Raw genomic sequence first — 26619 nt, forward strand, 5'->3', positions numbered from 1 at the left:
TGCTCTGTTTGCAGCCATGTTATTTAAGTAAAGATGTGTGGGGGAGGGAACGTCCCACACAGAGCAAATATAGTACATGAATTTGTTTACATAATAGCTTGCTAACCAAGGGACTGCACAAACAGAAAAGATAATTTAGACAAAATGTCTTTTATCGGCTCAACAGTTTCTCCTTGTCTTTGTTTTATTATTTTGTAATGTTTATATACAAAAATTGCATCTTCGGTTTGTGTGTTAGAAAGGCTGCCGCTGCTACAAGCACTATTCTACTGATACTAACACGGGTTTCAGTATGTTTTTTCTGCGTTATGTGATCAACCTTTCCCATCAATATTTGTATCACGGTGCTATATATTTGATAACAATTTTTTTATAAATGGGAAAGGATAATAAACTGTGACTAAATACGTTTTTTGTTTTCACATTTTAGATAAATCCACAAAAGACATTTATACCAATAAATAGTGTTTTACTCTTAGCAACATATAAGCACTGAAGAAAGAAAATATGGGGGTTTTACAAACTTTCTGTATGTATTTTTAATAGACATCAAAATCTGTATAGCCTGAAAGTTTGATTTTCTTGATAATTCCTGTGGCCATTATATGGCAACATTTAAACAATTTTGTCCAATGTACATACCCGCATAACCATATTATATTGAAGAATAAAATGTTACTTTCTTTTTTTTCCAAAATAGCAAATTTTCCGCATGGATGTGAATAGCATTGATGTTATGACTATGTGTACAAGATGAAAATATTTCACTCATTTTGACTTTTTTACACAAATAAAAATGTGAAGCATTAAGTGAATGGGTGTTTTTGCATGCATATACAACATTCTTTAATATAGTGTGCTTCTGTTTTTGTAAATTGGATTTCAGCTTATTGTTGATATAGAAGAAACAGAGTACTGAGTCTAGCTCCGAGTTTGTTTTCTTAATCAAGAAATATGAATTAAGAGCATGTTGTATTCCATTTTACTTCATTAGGCATTAACTAAATGTTAGTGTTTACTGTTTTAAGTGAACTGTGCATGCATGATCCTGCAACTTCAAATTGATTGACCTCTAGCTGGCATGTATACATTACCAGCTTCATTAAAATGCTAGTCTTATATCATACTTCTGCCAGTTAATGTCACAGACTTTGAATTGAAACCTGGTAACATAACGTATCAGAATGCTCCCGAGCATTGCTGCCTCCTGAGATCAAAAGTGATTACAAATAATCATGGGACTTTTGGGCTATACTAGATAAGCAATATACACGGACTATTAGTCTCCAGATCTGTGACTAATATGCGAAAATTTATTCTGATAGTTACATCTGCCGTGTGTATTCTTCACCTTGTGAATATCCCCCTTGCGTCAGCAACATTCGGAAATTCTTTTCATAGCCTCGCGCCGACGTGGACTTGGACGTCATAGAGACACGGCATCGCACGCGACTCCGCTGACGTCACCGACGCCTATAATAGGCCCACGCCGGCATGATGACATCAGTTCACTTTTTTCCGCGTCGTCGACGCTAACGGTTATCGGGGATCTCAGTAGCCAACTGGTACTTTGTTACCTTTTTGTTGCCTTTGTCTGCATCTCTGTATCCATTTTCTTCGACGATGTCTTCGGAGAAGACCGGCTTCAAGCCCTGCAGGGAGTGCGGTAAAATGATGTCTATTACCGACCCGCACAATGACTGCATCTGGTGTTTGAGTTCTGACCATGATGTAGATGATTGTTCTTCATGTCGGAAGATGAATCCGAAGGCCCTGAGAGAGAGAGAAGCAAAACTCCTGGTGGCAAGACTGAAAGCTGGGAAGGAGAAATCATCGAGATCTCGTTCTCGAAGGGCGAGGTCGAGGACGAAGTCGAGGTCTGGATCTCGTGAAGGATCATCCTCTAAGTCGAATTCAGATCATGCTTCGAAATCGAAGAAGAAGCATAAGAAGAGGAGACATGAGTCCCGACGTCGTTCCGGTAAGGAGTCGAGGTCACCGAAGAAGGTACGTTCTAAGGTGGTTACTCTTGATGTCTCTGAACCTGAAGGTGAGGCCTCACCTTCGGAGTCGCGAGTGCGGTCTCCGGCTCTGGCTCCGAATCCGTCTCCGAATCCGTCTCCGGCCCGAGAAGAGGAAGAGGTTCAGGAAGATGTGGATTCCGCGCCTGTCGAAGAGCTGAATCCGAACACTCCTCAAGATCAGCCTGAAGGTTTTCAGCCGCCCTTTCCAACACCAGGCCAGGACCCATCAGCGTTCTGAACGCTATGTATGGCGTCTTCTCAAGGGCGTGGTACCCCTCTGGTGTACCTTCGGGTCCCATGGGTCCTCTGGCTTTCAATTTAGGAGTTCCTCACTCCTATCCTCCGGCTCCGTTTATGCCTTATATGCCGGCTCCGACGCCGCCTTGGCAGTTTCCGGCTCCGCCGAGGCCATCAACGCCGATTCCGACGTCGCCTGCTCCAAGTCGTCCGCGGGTACATCCCACTGAACCATCGAGTTCGATACCGACGTCGATCCCGAATCCGTCGGAGCCGATGGTGGATCCGGTTGCAAAACGTGTGAAGGAGAGATCCAGAAGGGAGGCTCAACGCCTTTTGGAAGAACGGAGGTACTTGGATTCACATTCTGATATGGAGGGAGGTGAATTGGATGAGGATTGTTTTGAGGAGTTGGCTGACACAGGAAGCCTGGATTTCTCTCCAGAGTGGGAGTTGCCCTCAGGCTCTAGTACGCCTTCTAAGGATGTTCAACCTTATCATTTAGTTATGAGGAAGGCTGCTGATCTCCTTCAATTGACTTTGGCGACTGTGGAATTTAAATCCAATATTCTAACTGAGGTCTTACATTCTCCAAATTCAGTAGTGGAACCTCTACTTCCATTTAATGATGCCTTGACAGAGCCCATTTTTGGAGGTATGGAAGAAACCATTGTCAGCTCCTGTGGTTTCTAAGAGTGTGGCCAGGAGGTACAGGGTTGCTCCTGAGGATCCTGCTTTTTTGACCTCTCATCCTTCACCGGAGAGCCTGGTCATTCAAGCTGCATGTTCTAAGAAGAATGTAAGTGCCTCTCCCCAGGTTCCATGTGAAAAGATAGCAAAGAAACAAGATCAGGTTGCTAAAAAGACCTTCTCCTCTGCAAGTATGGCATTAAAGTCAACAAATACCACTTGTCTGATGGGGAGGTATGTGCATGCCCTTATGGATTCTTTGCATGTTCTTACTCCTAAGGTTCCTGATGCCAACAGGAAGGACTTTGAGGAGGTGATCTCAGACGCACAGGCAGCAGCTCGCCAAGTTATACAAAGTGGTCTGGACACTATGGACTCTGTGGCGCGCATCATGGGCACTGCTGTCGCTACTAGAAGGTCTGCTTGGTTAAAATCCTCGGACTTTTCGGCTGATGTTCAGGCAACTTTAATGGATCTTCCCTTTGATGGGTCTGGCCTCTTTGGGAAGAAGGCTGATGCAGCCCTTGAGAGATTTAAGGACAGTAGGGCAACTGCTAGTCTTTAGGTCTTCAGATAAGAGGCTCTTCGTCCAACAAAAGATTCAGGGGTTTTGGTCGCTCTTCCTTTCGGAATTACCGACAAGGTCAGCAGCAGCAGCAACAACAGCAGCAGCAGCAAAATTCCATGTACAGATCATACAGGGGAAAGCAGAGAGCTCGTGGGCGTCAAGCCTCTTCCTCCTCCACTTCCTCCAACCCTCCTGCCCCAGAAAAGCAGTCCTAGATCCGCCATTCAGGATCATGTGCGTCCGGTGGGGGGTCGGCTTACCCATTTTCTACAGGATTGGGAATCGGTTACATCAGATCTTTGGGTTCTCAATCTTGTAGAAAATGGGTATGCCCTTCCCTTTTGGGAATTCCCTCCCAATTACCCGCCTTGCCAAGGTTTTTGCACCGAGGAACACCTGTTGCTTCTACAGGAGGAAGTGCAGACTCTGTTAAAAAAGGGTGCGATAGAGGTGGTCCCAGAGCAGGAAAGGGGTCAGGGATGCTACTCCAGGTATTTCCTGATTCCCAAGAAGGATGGCAGACTTCGTCCAATCCTGGATCTCAGGATCTTGAATCTCTTTCTGAAACAGGAGAAATTCAAGATGCTCACCCTTGCTCAGGTTCTTCAAGCGCTGCTAGAAGAAGACTGGATGGGGTCACTCGACTTACAGGATGCGTACTTTCACATCCCAATTCTGAAGTCGCACAGGAGGTATCTCCGTTTTACGGTGGGATCGCAGCACTATCAGTTTGCGGTCCTTCCGTTTGGACTTACTACTGCGCCTCGAGTCTTCACCAAGGTGATGGCAGTGGTGGCGACGCATCTCAGAAGATCAGGGATTCCAGTATTCCCTTATTTAGACGACTGGCTGATCAAAGCAGAGTCGTCAGAGAGAGTGCTCCATCATCTACGAGAGACAACCCAGTTGTTGTACAGGTTGGGTTTTTCGATAAATGTACCCAAGTCTCACCTGGTGCCCTCCCAGCGCATCCTGTTCATAGGTGCTGTACTGGACACCACTGTATGTCGTGCATTCCCACCCCATCAAAGGATTCACGACATACAGGAAATGATTCCTTTATTTTACAATGGAGCGGTCGTTCCAGTCCTGAAGGTTCTTCGCCTGCTCGGTTTGATGGCTTCATGCATTCTGTTGGTCAACTATGCACGCTGGCACATGAGGGCGCTCCAGTGGTGCCTCCGCAGGCAGTGGTATCAACACAACGGAGATCTCGGGGAGTCTGTGAGGATCTCCAGAGAAGCTGCGGTGGATCTATCTTGGTGGAGCGTGGAAGGCAATCTGTCTCAAGGGAAGCCTTTCCAACTACCTCCATCGATGGCCACAGTGATAACGGATGCGTCCACTCTAGGGTGGGGTGCTCATCTGGGGGATCTGGAGGTCAAAGGTCTTTGGTCTCCAGAGGAAAGGTTGTTTCACATCAACCTTCTAGAATTGCTGGCGATTCGTTTGGCGCTCAAGGCCTTCCTCCCTTCCCTTCGCGGTCAGTCGGTCCAGCTCCTGACGGACAACACGACCGCGATGTGGTACATCAACAAACAGGGAGGAGTGGGGTCGCAGTGTCTCTGCAGAGAGGCTCTGCGACTCTGGTCCTGGGTTCAGGACCATCAGATTTGTCTGATGGCAAATCATCTGGCCGGGGTTCTGAACGTTCGTGCAGACAGTCTCAGTCGGCAGTTCTCTGTCGACCACGAGTGGAGGCTTCACCCGGAGGTGGTTCACGACATCTTTCAGATGTGGGGGACTCCTCGGGTGGACCTGTTCGCCACTCGCGAGAATGCTCACTGTGTCTTTCTGCAGTCTCCAGTATCCGATGCAAGGAGCCTTGGGGGACGCGTTTCAGTTGAGTTGGGGAAATCAACTCCTTTACGCGTTTCCTCTCATACCTTTGATTCCTCGTGTTCTGAGGAAGATTCGCCAGGACCGGGCCCAAGTCGTATTGGTCGCCCCAGAATGGCCAAGAAGGGTGTGGTATACAGATCTTTTCCACCTCTCCTCTCACCCGCCGCTCCGTCTCCCTCTCAGGGCAGACCTCCTCTCTCAGATGGAGGGGCAGGTTGTACACCCCCACCTCCAGACATTGCACCTTCATGCCTGGAGATTGAACGGGCCACCCTGAATTCCTTTTCTCTCCCGCCTGACGTGGTGGATGTCATCTTGTCTGCCAGGCGTGACTCCACTAAGTCCATCTATTCTTATAGATGGTCGAAATTTGTCACTTGGTGTGGAGGGAATTCTATTGACCCTTTGAGAGCCCATTTGTCTGATGTTCTCCAGTTTGCCCTTTCTCTGGCTCAGCAAGGGCTTGCTGTTGCCACGGTTAAGGGTTATCTTTCTGCGTTGTCGGCATTTCTCTGTTTGCCTGGCCAACCTTCTCTTTTCAAGTCTCCTGTAGTTTTAAGGTTTTTGAAGGGCCTCACAAATAAGTTCCCTCCTACTCCTTTTATTGTGCCTCAGTGGGACTTAAATCTTGTCTTGACCTTTCTGATGGGTGCTCCCTTTGAGCCTCTTCACAAATGTCCTTTGAGGCTTTTGACTCTTAAGACAGTCTTCCTCGTTGCAATAACCTCGGCAAGGAGGGTAAGTGAGCTTAAGGCTCTTAGATCCAAGCCCCCTTTCTTGACCATTCATGCTGATCGAATGGTTCTTAGGACCAGGGCTGCTTTTCTTCCTAAGGTGGTTACTCCTTTCCACCTTGGTCAATCCATTACCCTCCCTACCTTTTATCCTCCCCCACATCCTTCCATGGAGGAGGAGAGGTTACACCGTCTGGACCCTAAGAGGGCGGTGTCTTTTTACTTGGACAGAACTAAAGACTGTCGTTTGGAGGATCAGCTCTTCGTTGGTTTTGCTGGCTGCAAGAGAGGAAGAGCTGTCCACAAGAGAACCTTGTCAAGATGGATCGTATTGTGTATAAAGATCTGCTACTCTTTGGCCGGTAAGGAACCACCAGAGGGTATAAGGGCTCATTCTACAAGAGCTAATTCTTCTACCTCAGCATTGGCTAGAGGTGTTCCTGTAGAGGATATTTGCATGGCCGCGACTTGGTCTTCCCTCCACACTTTCGCGAAGCATTACTGCTTGGATTCCGAGGTGAGGAGGGATGGCCACTTCGCGCGTTCTGTCCTCCAGGATTTTCTGGTTTAGAAGAGTGGGCACCCTCCTCCGGGAGTGGGGACTGCTGTGGGACTCTATTCACAAGGTGAGGAATCCACACGGCAGATGTATCTATCAGAAGAACAAGTTACTTACCTTCGGTAACGCTTTTTCTGGTAGATACAATATCTGCCTGTGGATTCCTCACTGACCCACCCTCCTGCCCATTGTCCACTCTTCTATACCAGAGTTACTGTAATGTAATGTATATATATTTTATTGTCAAGGTAATGTTTCAATTGCTTTCCTGCATTTGCTTTACACTGTGTGTTTTACCTTGACTATTGTGTACTGTGTGTACTGTGTACATTTCTACTGTCATTGGTCCGTCCGTGTGCCTCGATGGCACGGAAAAAAGGGCGGAACTGATATCATCACGCCGGCGTGGGCCTATTATAGGCGTCGGTGACGTCAGCTCAGTTGCGTGCGATGCCGTGTCTCTGAAGTCCAAGTCCAAGTCGGCGCGAGGCTACGAAAAGAATTTCCAAATGTTGCTGACGCAAGGGGGATATTCACAAGGTGAGGAATCCATAGGCAGATATTGTATCTACCAGAAAAAGCGTTACCGAAGGTAAGTAACTTGTTCATTAGGTGCAACAGCCCATCTTTCTCATTTAATGGAGATGCATATTTATTTACTTGAGATGACTCACCCTGTAAACAGTGTTAGAAAATGTGTGTTCTAACCAGTAGTATCAAATACATGAGGAGATATAAACTCAGTTTTGGTCCTAAGCTTTAGTTGAAAGTCTAAATAAAACCAAACGTTGCTTACTTGTAAAATGTTTGTGTTTATCTCTGCTATTGTGCTACTAACAGGCTTCCAGTAGTCTTTGAATTTAGGCGAAGAGAAAGATCAGTGCATATCTTTTGAGTGTTCTAAATTACCTTTCTGGCATCTCTCTTCTTAGTTTCAATTTAACAACTTGGCCAGAGACAGGAATAACCAGTTTGTGACAAATAGTGTGTTTTCCTTTTTTATTGTGATTTGACGATCTTAAGAAGAAAGAAATCAAATCATTGTCCTGTATTTGTAACTCTGTTGTCTTAGACTCTTCAATCAATCAAAGAATTTAGCGTATTTAGACAGTCATAGAAGTTGTACAATATGCCCAACTTTACATTGAAAAACAAGGTTTGAGGCATATGAGCTGTAGATTGTATACTTTAGCTTAGATCCCCAACTGGTGTTTGGCTCTGATGTTCGCATTTTGTTTTCTGGAAAAAGTCTTTGTAGTCACGATATTGATGTCTCCTCCTTATGGTGATTGTGCGCATGGGCAGCGACTCCATCTTCAGATTGTTTTTTCCGCCATCGGGTTCATATGTAAACTGCTGCACTGTATTCGATGCCCCTTCAATTCACAATCCTTCACCGCTCGACGGTATTGTTTTTTGATTGCGCATCTAACAAATCTCACAACACCTTCAATTCCGGTCGTTGACGTGGGCCGTTGGACCTATCTGCACCATCAGGCCCTACAGCTGATGAAAAGAACTTCATTAAAAAAATGCCCACTGTGTGGTGCTAAATTCCCACACACGGATCTCCACGAGGTCTGTAACATTTGCCTCTCTCCAGAACACGAGGACAAAGATTGCCCGGCCTGCGCTTCCTTCCAATCGAAGAAAACCATATGTCATCGCCGGGCTCGACATCACATATTGTCTCGATCCACTACCACGGTGCCGGACAATATCTTCGATGCAGGCCCGATGTTCCAGAGGAACAAGAACCGGACAATGAAGATATCAGCGTCTCCGAGGCCGACGACCCAGAAACCGAAGATCAGGCGGTTACATCCAAAACCCTACCCCTTCTCAAAAACATAAGGCTCCGGTAACACCTTTGCCTTCCGGCTCAGGTCGACATCTTGATAATCCTTCAGACGCCCCATCCTCGGGCCTGGGTCCGAAGTCCAAAGACAAGCCTTCAGGCGACTCGGGACCGAGCCAGCCACGCATCAGTACCGAAATACCATCCCCGGTACCGAAATCCAAACATTCGGCCCCGAAACATCATGAGGATAAACCCTTGGTGCCGAAATCAGACCATAAATCTTCGGAGCTGAAAAAAGATCTTAAATCTTCAGGACCGGTAAAAAGACCAGAAATCCTCAAAGCCGAAAAAAGACCATAGATCTTCGGAGCCGAAAAATTCCTCGAACTCCACAGCTCCTCCAAAGCATAAGGACACCTAGACCCATCCTAAAGCTTTGTAGTCTAAACCAGTGGTTCCTAAACAAAAAAACCTTCACATTGACCCTAAAACTGGTCATATCAAGACAATTCCATCTAAAAAGAGACCTTTGGACTCCCCAGATGAACCCAATGTAACCTTAAAGAAGAGAGACATGTGAACTTCTCCAGCCAGACCTTCCTACTACACCACTTTCTCCAGCACACTCTCCAATGCTTCCATATTCACCTACACCACAAGATGATGATCACCTTGGGGGTGGGGATGAAAACCCACAAGAGGAGGAGGAGGATGATGATGATGACTCTACTCTCCCACCACCTGATCCTTGGGAGGATTATGATAATTCCCCAGATGTCCCCGATCCAGACTCCTACCCATCGAGGCCATCCCCCCATACGACAACATAGCTTTTACATGGCTCATAAATAGGGCTGCACCATATCATGGGGTAGAATTGCACTCAGACCCACCAGAGGGGGATTTTTTATTAGAGTCTTTTACACAGTCACAAAAATCAACAAGCATTCTACCTTTGTTAAAAGGTATGATAAAGCATGCACCTGACGTTTTTAAAGACCCTGTCAGGGTTAGAGTTCTCAATCCCAGGATGGAGAAAATAATATAAACCAGCTCCCAACGACTCTGCTTATATTAAATCACCGCTCCCTCTAGATTCCTTGGTTGTGTCAAATGCACATTAACAAGCAAATTACGAAACTTCAGGAGATTCCCCACTTCCAGATAAGGAGTCTAAGGGCCAGATGTAGGAAGGCCATTACCGGTCGGTAACAGCCGAAATGACCGGTAATAGGCTTTTCCCATGTAGGTGGAAAATTTACCGATTCGGTATTTACCGAATCATCATTTACCGATTTGGTATTTACCGAATCAGTAAATGAAATGTAGGAAGCACTTTGAAGAGTGCTTCTGTGCTTACAGGATTCGTTATTTACCACCAACAATTAGTTGGTGGTAAATAACAAATACCTCTGTAAATGCAAATCTGTGCATTTACACCTGTGCCATGTCACAGACATACATGCCCTTAGGGCATGTATTTGTGCCACATGTGCACACAAGCACTATTCAGGGGTGCAACAGGGTATCAAAGGGACACCCTGCCACCCTTGACTCTTTCCCTATTTTACCGAATCGGTAATTACCGATTCGGTAATTGCCATTCATTCCTATGGGCCTCCAGGCCTTAGGAATGAATGGCAATTACCAAATCGGTAATTACCGAATTTTAACGATTCGGCAATTTTTACCTTTTTTTTTTTTTTTTATCTACATAGCATTCACCGATTCAAAAATACCGAATCGGTAAAATACGGTATTTTCGAATCTGTAAATTTAAATTACCTACATCTAGCCCTAAATTACTAGACGCATCTGGTAAACGCATTGCGTCACAAGCAGAGAATCACTGGCGCATTGCCAATACCCAAGCTTTACTGGCCAGGTATGATAGGGCTCATTACGATGAACTTGAAAAGCTCATACATCTTCCCGATCAATATAAGTCTAAGGCTAACGACCTCATACAAGAGGGAAGGTTAATTACAAACACTTCTATAAAGTGTGCTCTTGATGCAGCCGACACAGCATCTTGTGAGGTTAACACAAACGTTTTACTATGCAGACACGCATGGCTACACATATCTGGGTTTAAACAGTATGTGCAGCCTACAATTCTTAATCGACCCTTTGATCAAGAATACTTATTTGGACCCACTGTAGACACGTTTTTGGAAAAAATGAAAAAGGACTCAAACTGCTTAGTCCATGGGATCCCAACAGGCAACAACCACTAGAGGTTCTTTCCGTCACTCCTTTTATAGGGGCGCTTCTAAAACTATTGGAATGGACAACACCTCATCCTCCTACAAAAACACTACTCAAACCTGCCGCAACAGAGGATATTTCAGAGGGGGTTATAGAGGAAACGACAACAAAGGTACAGGCCGCGGTAATAACACCCACACCTCACCTACTACAAAACAGTGACTTCTCTCCACTTCTCCCGAACATTCCACTCCAGGTGAGGGAAGACTATCACAGTTCCTACCTGTCTGTAATTCCATCACCACAGACAAGTGGGTAAGACAAATTATCCAGTATGGTTACTGCCTGGAACTCACTTCAACTCCTCCATTCATACCCACCAAACAACGTCCAATGTCCACAGAACATCTGGCACTTAAAACAAGAGGTTTTCTTGAGGAAGGAGAGGTACTCCCAGCATTAAAGAATGGCTAAGAGACGTCACATTCGGATATACACAACTTAACCACGTTTTGGGAATTAATGCCATCAGTGTCCAGACCTAAAGATATATGGGAACCATTTGTGTTGTGGGCTCAAGAGCAGCAAGGGAAGAGAGGGGAGGAACAGGAGACAGTATTGACCACACAGAAAAATGAGTCCGCAGAAAACAGCAGTCAATGAGATGGGGATTATTACATAAGGGGTAAGTTGGATAAATGAAGCGTACCGGATGGCGGGGTGGAGAGAGACAGGTGGGGTGTGATTGATAGAACCGGTTCCCTTACCTCATCAAGGAACAGGGGTTTACTCCCTTTACTTTCTAATCCCAAAGAAGGATGATACTCTCAGGCCAATACTAGACCTCTGACCAATAAATCTCTACATACAGTCGGACCACTTACACATGATCACTGTCCAACAGGTCCTCCCACTTCTCCAACAGGGCGATTTCCTTGCCACTCTAGATCTCAAGGACGCTGAATTTCGTATTCCTATTCACCCCGCTCACAGAAAATATCTACGGTTTGTAGTGGACGGCCAGCACTATCAATTCAAAGTCCTGCCATTCGGAGTGACTACAGCACACTGAGTCTTCACAAAATGTCTCACGGTAGTCGCTCATAAAAGCCAAGTCACACACACACTGTGTGCACAATACACACAAAACAATCCAGCTGCTCCACGAGCTGGGATTCACAATAAACCTACCCAAGTCACACTTTCAACCGTCCCACCTACTTCAGTTTCTAGGTGCCACAATAGATACCTCAAAAGCCCTTGCATACACCAATCCAGTCAGGAGAGACAGCATGCAAGCTCTCATATCAAGATTTCAACCTCAAAACTCCCTCCCAGCATGAGTGTTCATGCAACTAATCGGGATGATGGCCTCTTGCATTCTCATTGTTCCTTACAAGAATGTTTAGCACATCAGTGGAACCAAGCTCAAGATCAGGTAATAGATCAGGTGTTGGTGAACAGCCGCACGCAGCGCTCTCTGCAGTGGTGGAACACACAAAACCTATCCAAAGGGCTGCCGTTCCTCGACCCAGTTCCACAGATGGTGTTAACCACAGATGCATCGCTCACCGGCTGGGGAGCTCATCTCCAAAACCAAACCGTACTGGGTATATGGAGTCATCAACAGAAACAACACCACATAAATCCATTGGAGTTAATGGAAATCTTTCTAGCACTAAAGTCTTTTCAACTCTTGCTAGTAGGCAAAGCTGTCTTGATCCATACAGACAACATGACAGCAATGTATTACGTACAAAAACGGGGGACACACAATCTCTTTAGCTTTCACAACTAGCGGAAAGCATATGACTATGGGCCATTCCTCAAAACATTTACTTCCTCGCAGAACATGTACCAGAAGTACACAATCAGATCGCGGATCTGCTCAGTCGCCAAACACCGCAGATCCCCGAATTGGAACTTCATCCTCAAGTTCTTCTTCCATTCTTTCACATGTGGGTTCATCCTGACAGATCTGTTTGCCACACACCAAAACGTAAAATGTCCAAGCTTCGCCTCCAGATATCCACACCCATTGTCCAAAAGCAATACGCTATGGATGAACTGGTCAGGCAGATTTCCCCTCTCCCACTCATTCTGTTACTGGTTTGGAAACTCAAACACTCCCTCACAATGATCCTAGTTGCTCCAACAAGGCCATGCCAACCATGGTTCACAACCCTGTTGGAACTTTCAGCAGTGCCTCAACAAAAGTTGCACCTCTCCCACAAAAATCTCACTCAGAACCATGGAGAGATAAGGCACCCAGATCCCAATCAACTCAATCTTGCAATCTGGCTCCTGAAGTCCTAGAGTTTGGCTACCTCAATCTCCCACTAGACTGCATGAACATCATTAAAGAGGCTAGACGTCCTACTACTAGAGCATGCTATGCAGCAAAGTGGAAGAGATTTGTCATTTATTGTACAAATAACAAAATCGATCCGCTAGATGCTTCCATCCAAAATATTATCTGTTATCATTTGCATCTACAACAATGTAACCTAGCATATACATCTGTACGGTTACATCTTGCTGCAATTGCTGCTTACCTAAAAAACAGACATTTGTCATTGTTTCGAGCTATCAAAGCGTTTATGGAAGGACTTAAAAGAATAATTCCACCTAGAGTTCCACCTTCTCCTGTATGGAATCTCAATATAGTTCTCACCAGACTCATGGGTCACCCATTTGAACCTCTGCACAAATGTGAGTTACAGTTCCTTACTTGGAAAGTAGCCTTCCTGCTAGCTATCACATCACTTAGGAGAGTTAGGGATTAACCATACAAGAACCATTTTTACAAATAAACCATAGTACATTGGTTCTTAGGCCTAATCCAAAATTTCTGCCTAAAGTGGTATCTGCCTTTCACCTTAATCAGTCGGTTAAACTTCCAGTATTTTCCCTCAACCAGACTCAGTGGCAGTACGTGCTCTCCACACTCTAGACGTTAAAAGAGCGATACTCTACTACATCGAAAGAACTATAAGTTTTAGAAACACAAAACGTTTTGTAGCTTTCTCCCCACCGCACAAGGTGGATTGTTAAATGCGTCCAAATATGCGGTCTCAAAGGTAAACGCAAATTAACTTTTCCCCCTAGAGCTCATTCCACACACAAACTAGGGGCTTATATGGCATTCTTAGGGAACATTCCCCTAGATGACATCTGCAAAGCAGCAATTTGGTCTACCCTGCATACTTTCACTAAACACTATTGTGTAGATGTGCAAGCAAAGCAACAAGCTACTGTGGGCCAGGTTGTATTAAGAAAACTTTTTCAAACTACTGCAAAGGTTACAAGTTGCCACCGCTAGGGAGGAAAAACTGCTTTATAGTCTGTGCTAAAGTATACAATCAACAGCTCATATGCCTCAAACGGAAAATGCTATTTATCAGTATGCATCTGTTCTTGGCATGTAGAGCTTTAGAGTTGTATACGCCCACCCACCTCCCCAGGTAGCTCTATCTGTTGCAGTATTATCTTATTTAGATACATCACATGAACATCCTTTTTTATTCTCTTACTAACTCATCATCACCCTTTATGGCGAAAAAAATCTGAGGATGGAGTCGATGCCCATGCACACTATCACCATAAGGAGGAGTCACCTATCTCATGACTACAAAGACTTCTTCCACTAAAACAAAGTGCAAACATCTGAGCCCAACACCAGATGGTGATCTATGCCTAAGTATACAACTCTACGTGCCATGAACAGATGCATACTGGTAAGTAGCATTTTCCTTACTTTCCATCGTTTACGACTTATCTGGTAGAAACAGTATCTAGCTGCATGTTCCTTACCTTTGAAATTTCCCAAGCATCAGACTGGATCCGGAAGATTTTTGCTTGAACAGTTCCCCTGCATGCTGGTCGGTCGCATCACTCTACTTCACTCAGTAGCGTCCACACCGGAAGTGATGTCCTCATCACCTATTTTGGAGCCACCTTAAGGCGCTGACGTCATTTACTTTTCACGACTTTCCACACCAGGTGTGCGGAGCTATGAAGTGCATTGATACTGGTGTGTTCTGACTAAGGTCCTGAAAGGTATTATTAACCTTAACCCTGGAAATCTGTTCGCAGAGCGGGGAAGATGGGTGGGTCAGTAAGGAATCTGCATCTAGATATTGTACTAGATAATGCGTTACCGAAGGTAAGTAACTTGTCCATCTGTTAGATACATCTAGCTGCAGATTCCTTCCCTTTGAAAAGATACCAAGCAATACCATCCCTAGTGGTGGGTTGTGGCAAATTCTAAACTAAAGTCCTGCAGGACCGAACTCGCAAAATGCTGCATCTGCGTTTCTGACTGTCCAGGCAGGAGTGTCTGGGGAATGTGTGCAGCGACACCCACGTTGCTGCCTGCCAGATGTCAAGGACTGGGACTCTGCAGCTTTGGAATGAGCCCTTAAGCCCTCAGAGGGCTGCTTATTGCTCAGTGTGTAGCAGATTTTAATACAGCGAATGACCCATTCTAAAATGGTTCGTTTCTGCACCGCCTGCCCCTTCTTCGCTCCAGCATACCCCTCGATTAGTAGGCCCTCCACCCGGAACTCTTGTGTGCGATCAAGGTAGAACAACAATGCTCTTTTTGTGCCATGTGGTGGTGTCGCTCCTCTTCTTTTGAGGGATGTGGAAGAGTGTAGAAGTGGGCAAGGTGGCTGATTGGCCCACATGGAATGGTTTTACCACTTTGGACAAAAAAAGAGGCCCAAGTGATAAACTCTAGTTTGTCTGGAAAAACCGATTGGAAGGGATGCTTGGATGATGAACCCTGCAGCTCACTTACCCTCCGGGCAGATGTAATTGGCATTAGAAAGACTATTTTGATGATGAGCAGCTGGAGAGGACAATTATGGAGAGGCTTGAAAGGAGCACACATTAAGAAACTGAGAACTAAAGTAAGGTCCCACTGAGGCATAATGAAAGGAGAAAGGGAAAATAATTTTACAAGACCTTTAAGAATCCTATTTACAATAGGGAACTTAAATAAAGAGGATTCATCAGGCGGCCACAAAAGACAAACACAGCAGAAAGGTAACGCTTTAGAGTGCCCATAGCAGAGCTCTGCTGGACTACACTACGAATAACAAGCATTTGCAATGCAATCGGTCTCGCATTTGCTGGAGATAGAGCTATTGGCGCTGTAAATTACAATGTCTTTTACCTAAGGTTTGGATGTATGTGGACTCAGTTGGCAGGCACAAACCATTGCGTGACTTAAAGCGCTTTAGCAATTGTTTTTTTTTATTTAAGCCAAAAAGACACTTGGAGGCCAGCACACAGAGGGAGCAAGAGTCAGGCTCAGAAGATATAGGTATAATGACTATACCCTTTACCCTGGAGTATGCTAGTTATATTTAAGTAGTTTTATGTGGAAACAATAAATTCTGCTAATAAATGTGCAATATCACTCCCATCAAATGTCTTTTATCAGCATAGCTGATGAGCTTAGGGGACTGTCACGATGACATGGGACAGCTAACCTGCACAGCAGAGTATTGAAACTGTAATAATGATGGCCTATGTAGTCTATACAACAGCATGATGGGATGGCTGGGTGGGTCGGCAAGCTGTTCCTGCCAAGTGGCTCAAATATGTGTGCTGCATTCAGTGAGAACTAGGATTCTAGTAACAAGAATAACAAATAGCACTGTAGGACTTAAAGCGTCACTTTTTTTTTTATCACTGCAAGGATGTGGTGTGACACAATTTGAAATAAAAACATATGTAAAGTTACGGGTACCACATTATAAACCATGATTTAATATTGATTGAATTGCTCTTCAATCAACAATATCAATACGTTGTAGAGAAACATACCATTCTTGTGGGAAACTGTAAATAAAGTTAAATTAGATGTGTCAAAACATACAAGTTGTGTATTTTGATTATAGATTGGTATCATTCTGCTTAAAGTAGTTCACTGCCAGCATGTAATAATTGTGAACCGCTAACTGAGGCTAACTGAAGTGTAGCCAGATCCGCTGGAATTATGTGGCAGCAGATAGCCAATTTCTGCAGCATCGTTGACTAAATTAAGCGGCAAGAAAAAGCAAATTATGCAGCATGTGGTACATTTTGTGATAGTATTAATTAGTTTCTCATTTTTACACTTGTTAATATGTCGGAATAGGTTGTGCATCATTAGGTATGGTTTATCTCCCAAATTTACTTTTTTTCTGTTAAAATCTGCAATTATACAGATGATAGAATATTTGGCTAATACGGAAAATTCCTAAATATTTGAAAAATGCTGCGCCTGTACAAACACATAATTCCAGTGACCCGGAGTATATCTGACATAATGCAGTTCAGGGCAAACACCAGTGTAATGCACACTGCCACTGAATCTTGTTATTAAAGTGCACGCGGCCCCCGGAGGGGATGCTGAGGGAGGCTAACCATTCTTAGTACCTGTGAAACTGCTGGCACTTTGCATCATAGTGGACTGATTTGTACAAATAATATTTAAATTGTTTACTCACTTTAAATGGTAAAATGTTACTACGGCAGCAGTGTCTGCAATTCGTTCTGCTCTTAATCAGGTCACTGTTAAAGATATGCTGCATGCCCATGCCAAATCATAGGCAACTCAGTACACTACTTTCATTGTGCCATGTTTGTGGAAAGAACCTTGTTTACAAACCTTCAACAACACTAGAGTAGCATTCACTCTTTTGAATGTACAACTCAAATAAAACGACTCATTAGAATGATCAATTGCTGATCACAAATATTTTTGGAGTGAATACATTTGGCGACTCTTAAAAATTAACCAAATGACTCCATTCTCTGGAATACTAACCACAGACTGCCAATCTTTCTGTACACCACAAAGTGTGCTTGCACACTCAAGCAATGTTCCCACAGCAGACCCAAGCCACAAGCTAAAATATGTGAGTGGGCACAGCATCACCGGACGCCTAGAGGAGTATGGGGAAAAAAATAATAAGGGCTACTACAGGCCGTGTATTGCTCAGAAACAACATGTTACATGCCTAACATGTGGGTGACTCTTCTCCAGTTTGACTGGCTTTTCCAAGGTACCAACCAGCCTCCTGTCTGATTTACCAACATGCTAGTCGTCTTCTAGGTTTCACAAACATTCAGTAACGTTTACCTTAACAAAGTCCTAACCAAGGTTCAGAATAATGCGAACTTCAAGTCAGTGTCACCTTTATTCAGTAGCTCATAAAACTGAAGCATTTTGATGGTTCCAACTCATTCTTCACAAAAGATTGTTGTCACTAAAACACCAAAATACTAGTTCATTGGAGAGACAGATTTTCGAACGCAGATATATCATCAAAAGTGCGCTTAGTGATTGAATATGCATTGTGACTGTGCCAGTCAGGTGGTTTATTTGAAAGTTCTGTCTTTCCTACAGAACCCGAGCCCATACCAAATGTTTCTACACGCATGCCAATGTAAAATACTGAAAGCTGTCTACGAAAAAAAGGGTTGAAGGTGTATTTTTCCTTCCAGGAAGCCTCTATACTTGCGTAACACTCCAGGTCCGGCCATCCGCCCCTACTGCACAGGATAGTTTTACCTTTTTCCGACTGGGCTGTTACTCATCTACTGACATTGATGCTTGGGCCTGAGCCATCACACACAAACACGAACGTGCCCTGCAGGTTCAACGTGCAACATCCTAACACCGTCAGCGAGCCTCAGATCTTAGCCGACTGATTACAGGCGCTTGGCTGTGTACAGAATGAATACACTATGTAGACGATTCCAAAGTAAAAAAAATAAATAAAGAGAGTCCAATGTACAGTACATTCCATAAGCATGGATCTACATGTGCAGTATTACACCTGGCATTCTTCATAAATTGTTAAGTTACTGAAGTTTAAAATGTGACTCAAAGCACATCCAGTACACTTGTTTTCCTTGCCTGCGGCATCGCCACCAAGTGCACATTATCTCCTGATATTTTTTTTATCTCGTAATGATCACACCCTTCTTGCTGTCCCAGGTGGTTGTCAAATTCATTTATTGTGAATGTACATGTGATCTTCAAGGGAAACCATTCTGACATGACATAGTGGTATAACTCCACGTGTCGCAAGTCCAAACGCGACCTTCTGTTAGCTGTCAAAGCAGGTCATAGCAGGGAGGAAATAAAACGGAGAAGAAGGACACACAAAAATCTCCTATTAAATGCTAGGGTGGAGTGGGATGAAGCCCACTGGGAGAAACTCACGAGAGCTCTAGGGAACAGGGACTCCCGTAAATTCTGGAGAATGGTGAATCACGGCTCGGAAGATCTTCCCACAGCTATCGAGCCTAACATTGCCCCGAGTGTGTGGGAAATTCACTTTCACTCCCTTTATGCCCTAGAGGAAGGTGCCTCGACGCATACCCCATATACTCTTGAGACTTTACCAGCTGGTGAACCATTCACGATAAAAGAGGTCCAGGCTGCCATTGCGGGGCTTTCGGTGTCAAAAGCCCCTGGCCTAGACGGGGTACCCGGAGACCTCTATAAACAAGAGCCGGGGATATGGGCTCCATATTTGAGGCTGATGTTCAATGCGGTTCTTGGAGGAATGGGGGTTCCGGACACTTGGCTGGGAGCAGAGGTGGTCCCTATTTTCAAAAGGGGATCCCCTCTGCTGCCGGCCAATTACCGCCCAATCAGTCTGATTGATGTTTCCCAGAAGCTCTTTGGGAGGTTGATGCTAGACAGGCTACAGAACTGGTTAGAGGAACCCAACACGCTGAGCCCATATCAGGCGGGATTTAGGAGGGGGGTCTCGACGGTTGACCAAATACTTAGACTGAATCTCATCTATTGGAGAACAGCGCTGATCGAGGGCGGCACCCTGTACACGGTATTCGTGGATCTACGTGCCGCCTTCGATCTGGTGCCTAGATCCAAGCTATGGAAGGTCATGGACGACATGGGTGTCCCAAAAGACATACTAGCAATCCTTATCAAATTGCACCAAAACAACTTTGCACAAGTCAGGTGCGGAAAAAGTGGTACACTAACTAAAAGATTCCCCGTTCGCAGAGGTGTAAGGCAGGGCTGTGTGCTCGCACCGACCCTGTTGTGCATCTTTGTGAACGGGGTAATAGAGCACCTGGCTAGGATTCCTAACATTGATGCCCCGAAACTGTGCGGCAGCAGGGCTCCGGCAATAATGTTCGCGGATGATACCCTGCTGCTGTCCAAATCCCCCATGGGCATTCAGCGGGTGCTAGATGGGTTCCTGGAATTCTGCGGGGAAAGGGGTCTTGAAGTTAACCCGCAGAAAACAAAAGTCATGATCTTAAACCCAATGCCGACCAATAGACCCAACCCGAGGTTAGGAGATGTAAGCCTGGAAAGGGTGAAGACGTTTGAGTATCTGGGAATAACCCTGAATCAAAACCTGATGTGGGGGGCACACCAAACCAAATCCACTATGAAATTAACCCAGAGGGCGGGAGGGATCCTAAGAATTGCTAATAAATCATCTTACCGCCTGCTTGGTCCTGCAATACAAATCTACAAAGCGCAGGCCCGTGGGGCAGTTATTCACGGAGGAGAGCTCTGGGGCCATATATTTTCCCAAAGCCTCTTAACTGCCAAAAATAAGTTCCTCAGGCAGCTAGCAATCCTTCCGGGAAGCACACCACTGCTCCCTCTAAGATTGGATTTGGGCGTGAGGCCAATCACCGAGGAACTTGGCCTCAAACCACTGACCTTTTGGCGCCGCCTGTGGAGCAGTCAAGAGCTGACAACCTATAGAGCGGAGCTCCAGGACCTTTTACTAACCTCAAAAGCCAGTAACATACCCTGGCTAAGTTATATAAAGACTATGTGTGAGTCCCTTGGAATGACAGGACTATGGACAGACCCGGAAAAAGCGAGCAGTAGCAGTTCTAAGAAATTGCTTTCAAAAACCTATTCTGATTTTAAGCTGGCTCGAGCACTGCGGAAGGTCCATGCGGGATCACTAACTTCTCATTTCATCCAAAGTAAAGACACCTATAACATGGAATGTGTCCTGAACGACATCATGCCCCCTCTAACAAGAAAACTGTTCCTACAGTGGAGGTATGGGACTTTACCTTGGAGGTCCTTCACAAAAGGATGGATGAGACAACCTAGCACTTCGGCATGCCCCGCATGCGATAACTCACAGCAGAATGATGTGCATGTTGTGTTTCTGTGTAGAGCATATCGGAACAGCAGAAAGCATTGGATTGTTTCTCTGCTTAAAAATCTGGGTTTCAGACAGCTTCAACCGGCATATAGATTCTTAAAAACTGACTTATCCCCGATAACTGTCTTTGCGATGTCAAAATTTTTAACTGCAATGTGGTTTATACGCACAAGGCTTTTAAAGGTGGTCAGGGAATAATAATAAGAGTGCTCGCCTCCACTAATTATGACTGTTTTTTTAAAAATTTTTACAAGATTTGAACTGATTTAAAACTCGATTGTAATATGTTTTTATGGATGTAACATTGTGTCCATCTTTTATGGTCTTGTGACCGAAATAAAGATTTGAAACTGGTATCCATTTAAAGCACAAATATAGCTGGGTCACAACATAAAATTCGGCGTTTTCATTGCAGTAATTGCTAAAACCCACTGAATCTGCAAACGTACCAAACAAAACTGTACCCGCTTAGCGTTAAGCCTTATTATGTTAAGAGCGCTAAAGGCAGTTTTGTGTTGTATTTTTTTTTATTCAAAGTTTCAGATAAAAATGCAGATACAATATTGGTAAATGAAAGATAGTTTAAGTGAGAAGAAAATTAACATATGATATAACAAATATGAGAAAACAAGAATAACATATATTCCATAATCCTATATATAATGATAATAGGAAGAATAATAGGGAAATGATATTATAGAAGAAAAGATAAAGAAAAGAAAGGAAAGGAAAAAAAAAAAGGAAAGAACCCCAGAGTAACAAGAACATATATTAGGAGAATTGGTACAGAGAAAGGGGGAAAGACATCGATAGCAAAGTAACAGGAAGGGGACCATGAAAAGAATAGAATTAAGAAGGAACAGTATGTGAAGTAGAGGAAGGAGTAGAGTCAGAGTCATCGTCCACAGTGGTTTCCAGGAAAGGGGACGAAGTTTGGAGAAAAATGGGAGCCTGATCCTGTAAATTATAAATTGTGCGTTCATGTAAAGCTGTTTGCATCATTGCCACCAACCACTCTTCCTGAAAAGGAGTCAGGGGATATTTCCAGTGACGCAGTATACAAATTAAAGGCAGTTTTGGAGAGATGGACTATCACCCAATAAATGTTGATAGTCTACTGTCTCTTCCCAAAATAATACTGGCATTTTTTTTTTAGGCTTTACCTACATTTCAAACGAGGAATAAGCCTCACAAAACAAGTTTCAGCCTCGGAGAGTGCACACACTGTAATTCAACAAATTCAACAAATTACTTTAAAATCATGATATGCAGATCCCATTCCTAAACGCACACTACTGGCAGGAAAGCAAAATACGAGAAATCCTAGTGCAGTGCTCTCGACCGGGCTGGATTACTGACCTACCATGAGAGCCACTCCAAACCAAAGTAGGAATGTCGCATGTCAGTTGAGTTGTTTTTATTTTCCCCTGGGATTTGGGAACTGCGCAGGGGTGGGATTGATTGACAGCCTACTGCTGCGCCACTACCCCCCCCCCCCCATTGATTCTATTTCCAAATGTGAGCAGCCTCAACCCCACCCATCGCTCCCCTCATTGCACCACCACGCTGCGGTCTTGCTAATGTGCAGAACGGTTTGTTTGTTTTTCTGTAATATTTTGTATTGTCTTTTCAGAGAGTCGTAAATAACCCCAGATTTGACGGTTAATTTTATGTTATGTTATGTTATTTTGTGGCTTTTATAGCGCACGGCTACTCAGAAGAGTGTCCCGGCGCTTTATTAACATCCTGAAAAGCAAACATAACACACAGAAAAAAAGAAGGGAAAAGATGAGTCAAGCAGAGGGTGTGAACGAAAAAAACAAAGCGAAAAGTAAAATGACCATGGAGTGGGCATCTTGGCACTGAGGAAATAGAACAGGAAGGTATTTAACATAATTGAAAGTGAATGGAGTTAAATAAACAGAAAGGGGGAGTAAGAACGAAACAGAGGCATAGGGAGGAAGCATAAAACCAAAAAGAAGAATAACTGGCTTGTGCAGCAAGTAAAGAGGAGCAAAGTGGGCCTGCCAGGAGAAATAAGGCTGTGACCGCGTGCTTAACAAAGGAGCGTGAGACCCACCCCCCCTCCCGCCGCAGCTACTGTCCTCACACCACGAAGGTAGGAGATCAGCTTCAATACTGGCGCGTCTCCATTTGTTAAAATAATTTAATAAACAAAAACAAAAAAACACGAGCCCAGAAAAAGGAGAGAAAGAGGGACAAGAGAGAGATGAACATGGACAACGGGAGTTGGCGGGAGCAAAGTCACACAGACCATGACAATAGGTAGGCCCGGTGATAGGACCAGATCATAAATCTGTGTAAAGGGAACGAGAGCAGCCGCGGACAATCAAGAAATGACGCAGTACCATTCAAAGCAAAAAAGAGTGTGCCGGACAAATAATAAATAATTCTATGTGTCCGGGCACTTGTAACAGGGTCAGTCGCTGTTAAAGAGAAACCACACCCAAAGGTGGGACAAAGGGCAGCCTTTCACCAATAAGAAAAAAAACAATTTAGAAAAGGCACATGAAGCAACTAATGGGAAGTGTGGGCGTGGTCTATACACTCACAGGGATTACAGCATGCCTCGCAGAGCAATGCTTTCACGCTGCCTCTAGGCTCGACCTAAAAAGGACATCGGAAAGGGAAGCAGAAAAAGGGTCTATGGACTTTTCTGTTCAAAATAATACAAGTTTCTTCCACCAGCAGGCGTATGTCGTTTTGGTGGAGTGAAGCCTGGCTGCCAGAATATTATTGCTGACTTTGGGAGGAAGGTTGAAAGCTGTCAACTGTTGCCGCTTAATTACCACACAAGAAGGAAAAGAATTAACAGGTTTGGGTGGAGGACCCCCCCCCAGCTGCTGGGACAGAAGATCCTCCCGAAGGGGCAGCTTGATCAGAGGATCGATGCTCATTTTTTTTTTAACAGATTTTATTGGCATTTAATATAAAGCTGAATCATTTTACATCATGAAACATAAATTCTGGACTTATCCGAAGGCAAAATACCCTGTGGCCCAGATCGTGGTCCCTTCCTTCAGAGTCCGTTTTTTTTGTCGTCTCCTCTCGCTGCCTAAATATGAACCACTGGATATGCCCCTATTACTCCTCCTCCTCCCCCATACACCCAAACACTAACTGGGTCCCCCCTCCCTGACCCACACTGCTGTCTTCAGTATATTTCCATAGCTCGGAAGGATCCCTCCTTGTGTCAGACCATGTGAGAAATTCTGCCGCAGGTATCCCCTGATCAGTAGCTACCCATCCCTGGAAGAATGGTGCAAGTCCACCCCTATTCGGGATCCCCTGTGTAATCTCTCCCTGTCTCCGCCGTGGAGGATCAATGCTCATGATGAGAAGCTAGGGATACTAGACACTCTGCCCAGTACGGAGCGACAAGGATAACTTGGGCCCAGTCATTCCTGATCTTTTTGAGAACACTGGGCAGAAGTGGTATGGGTGGGAAGTCATACAGGAGGCTTGAGCTCCAGTCGAGACGAAAAGCGTCTCAGAGCGAGAGCCGCCTTTGAAACTTCAGTGAGCAAAACTTTTGACATTGCAGTTCTCGGCAGAGGCAAAACGGATCTAACAAAAACTCCACTCTGCTGAAAGAAACCTTGCGCCTCTTCCAGATGGAGACACCATTTGTGATCTGCTTGGCATCGACAGCTGAGTTCATTCGCTCTAGCGTTCAGGGAACCTGGTAGGTGTTGAACCACCAGGGATATGCCCTGCTGTTTAAACTATTTCCACAAATGCTGGGCCTCTTGAGAAAGGGACCACGACTCCACCCGCCTTGTTTGTTGCAGTACCACATGGTGGTGATGTTGTCTTTGAACACCTTAAAAGGAATCAAAACCCTAATTTAGATTTAGGCCCTAATTATTGTGTTCATTATTCTATTTTACCTGTCACTTGCCCACAAACTAAGAATCTGTTTCATGTAAAGAAAGAAAAACAGTATTGTGTGGTTTAAATGTGTGGTTAAACATGCATGTTAAGTTGCACATTTGTATCTGGAACTAACCTACAGCCTGCTTTAAAAAAAAGGTCTAAGTGCGGTCTGACTTAATTGTTTTTTCTTCTCATTGTATTGTGGCTGAGAAACTTCCTTGCTTGAATAAGTTACCAGGAAATTCGGAGCAGCAAGAATGTTCCCATTTTAGTCTGCAAGTGTGGAGTGAGAAGTCATACAGGAAAGAGCTGTTCTTGAAATAAATGTATGTAATCTGGGTGGGACATAACGGAATAGCAGGAAGCTTTTTCTATTGTGAACATTGTATTAAATATGGATCTAAGCCAAAATTAGTATTATAAGACTAGACTCGAAGTGTGTGTAAGTTGAGACTGACTTTTGCTTTTCTTATAGCACGTCGCTCTCCCAGCTGAATTACTCTGGCATATGCAATACTGATACTACCTGCAGAACCATTTAAGATAAAGTTGAAGACAAGTGCACAATTGCCACGTGTAAAACAGTAATCCACTGTCTAAAGAAGCAAAAGAAGGTATTAGAGGGACAATACAAAGACTGAAGGAGCAGGGAGTCCTATACCCTGTAACACCACAATTTATACTGTAAAAAATCTACAGGAAATACTTGGAGGATGGTTCAGGATATTTGCCCCCTTAATGCCATAGTATTAGCAGAGTACCCCATAGTGCCAGACCCAGTTGTGATATTGACTAATATACCAAGTGACAGCAAATGGTTTTCTGTAGTGGATTTAACTAAATCTTTTTTTAGCATACCTTTACATCCTGACAGTATTATTTGACAGCCTTCAGTTTTGATGGTGAACAACTCCAGTACTCTAGACTCCCACACGGCTATTGTGAGCCTCCATCTGTGTTTCATAGAGTATAGCGAGATGATTTGTTAAATTTCCAGTCAGACAGTACAATCTTGCAATATGTAGATGATTTACTAATATGTAGTAAAACAGAATCTGAATGTGTTTTGGACCATGTCAATCTCTTAACGCCACTTGCTACTAAGGGATACAAAGTGGACCAGACATTTTTTTACAGTTTGTGCAAAAAGAAGTGCTGTATTTGGGCCAATGGTTGTCTACAGAAGGCAAAAAGATAGCAGGTTCTAGAATACAAACCATACGTGATCAGCCTCAGTCCAAGACAGTAAAAGACATGCAGAAATGTCTAGGTCTTTGTAATTGTGTACGTCAGTGGGTATTTGATTATGCTACCATCATAAAACCACAATTAAATGCCCTAACACAGGGATACAGCGGAGTGATGACAATGTAAGTGCATTTCTGACATTAAAAGAAGCAATTGCTTCAGCCCCAGTGCTAGCAAATCCAGCCTATACAAAGAGAGGTTTTCTACTGCCACAGATGATTCCATGATATCAGTCCTTACTCAAAAATACCTGATGGGTCACAAACCCATCGCCTAATTTAGTGGACTACTAGATCCAGTAATGAAAGGTTACTTTCCTTGTGAGCAAGCGCTTGCAGCAGCAGCTTTTGCATCAGAAAAGAGTAGTACTATTACAGCAGGATGCCCTGTGACACTGTATGTTGAGCTCTCTCTATTCCCTGTGCTGCAGAAAAGTAAAAGTACATTGACCACTCAGAGCGACAGATTATGAAGTAATACTGTCAAACCCTTCTATCTGCTTCAAGAGAGAACACTCAGTCAATCCTGCAACTTTTTAGTGCACCCACTAGAGTGCACTGATCATGACTGTAGTGTAACATTGGAGGAGGACAATCACCTGGCACATGAGGACCCCTTGTCTGATGGCCGACCATT

Source organism: Lissotriton helveticus, chromosome 7, assembly GCF_964261635.1.
Source record: "Lissotriton helveticus chromosome 7, aLisHel1.1, whole genome shotgun sequence".
Classification (NCBI taxonomy): Eukaryota; Metazoa; Chordata; class Amphibia; order Caudata; family Salamandridae; genus Lissotriton; species Lissotriton helveticus.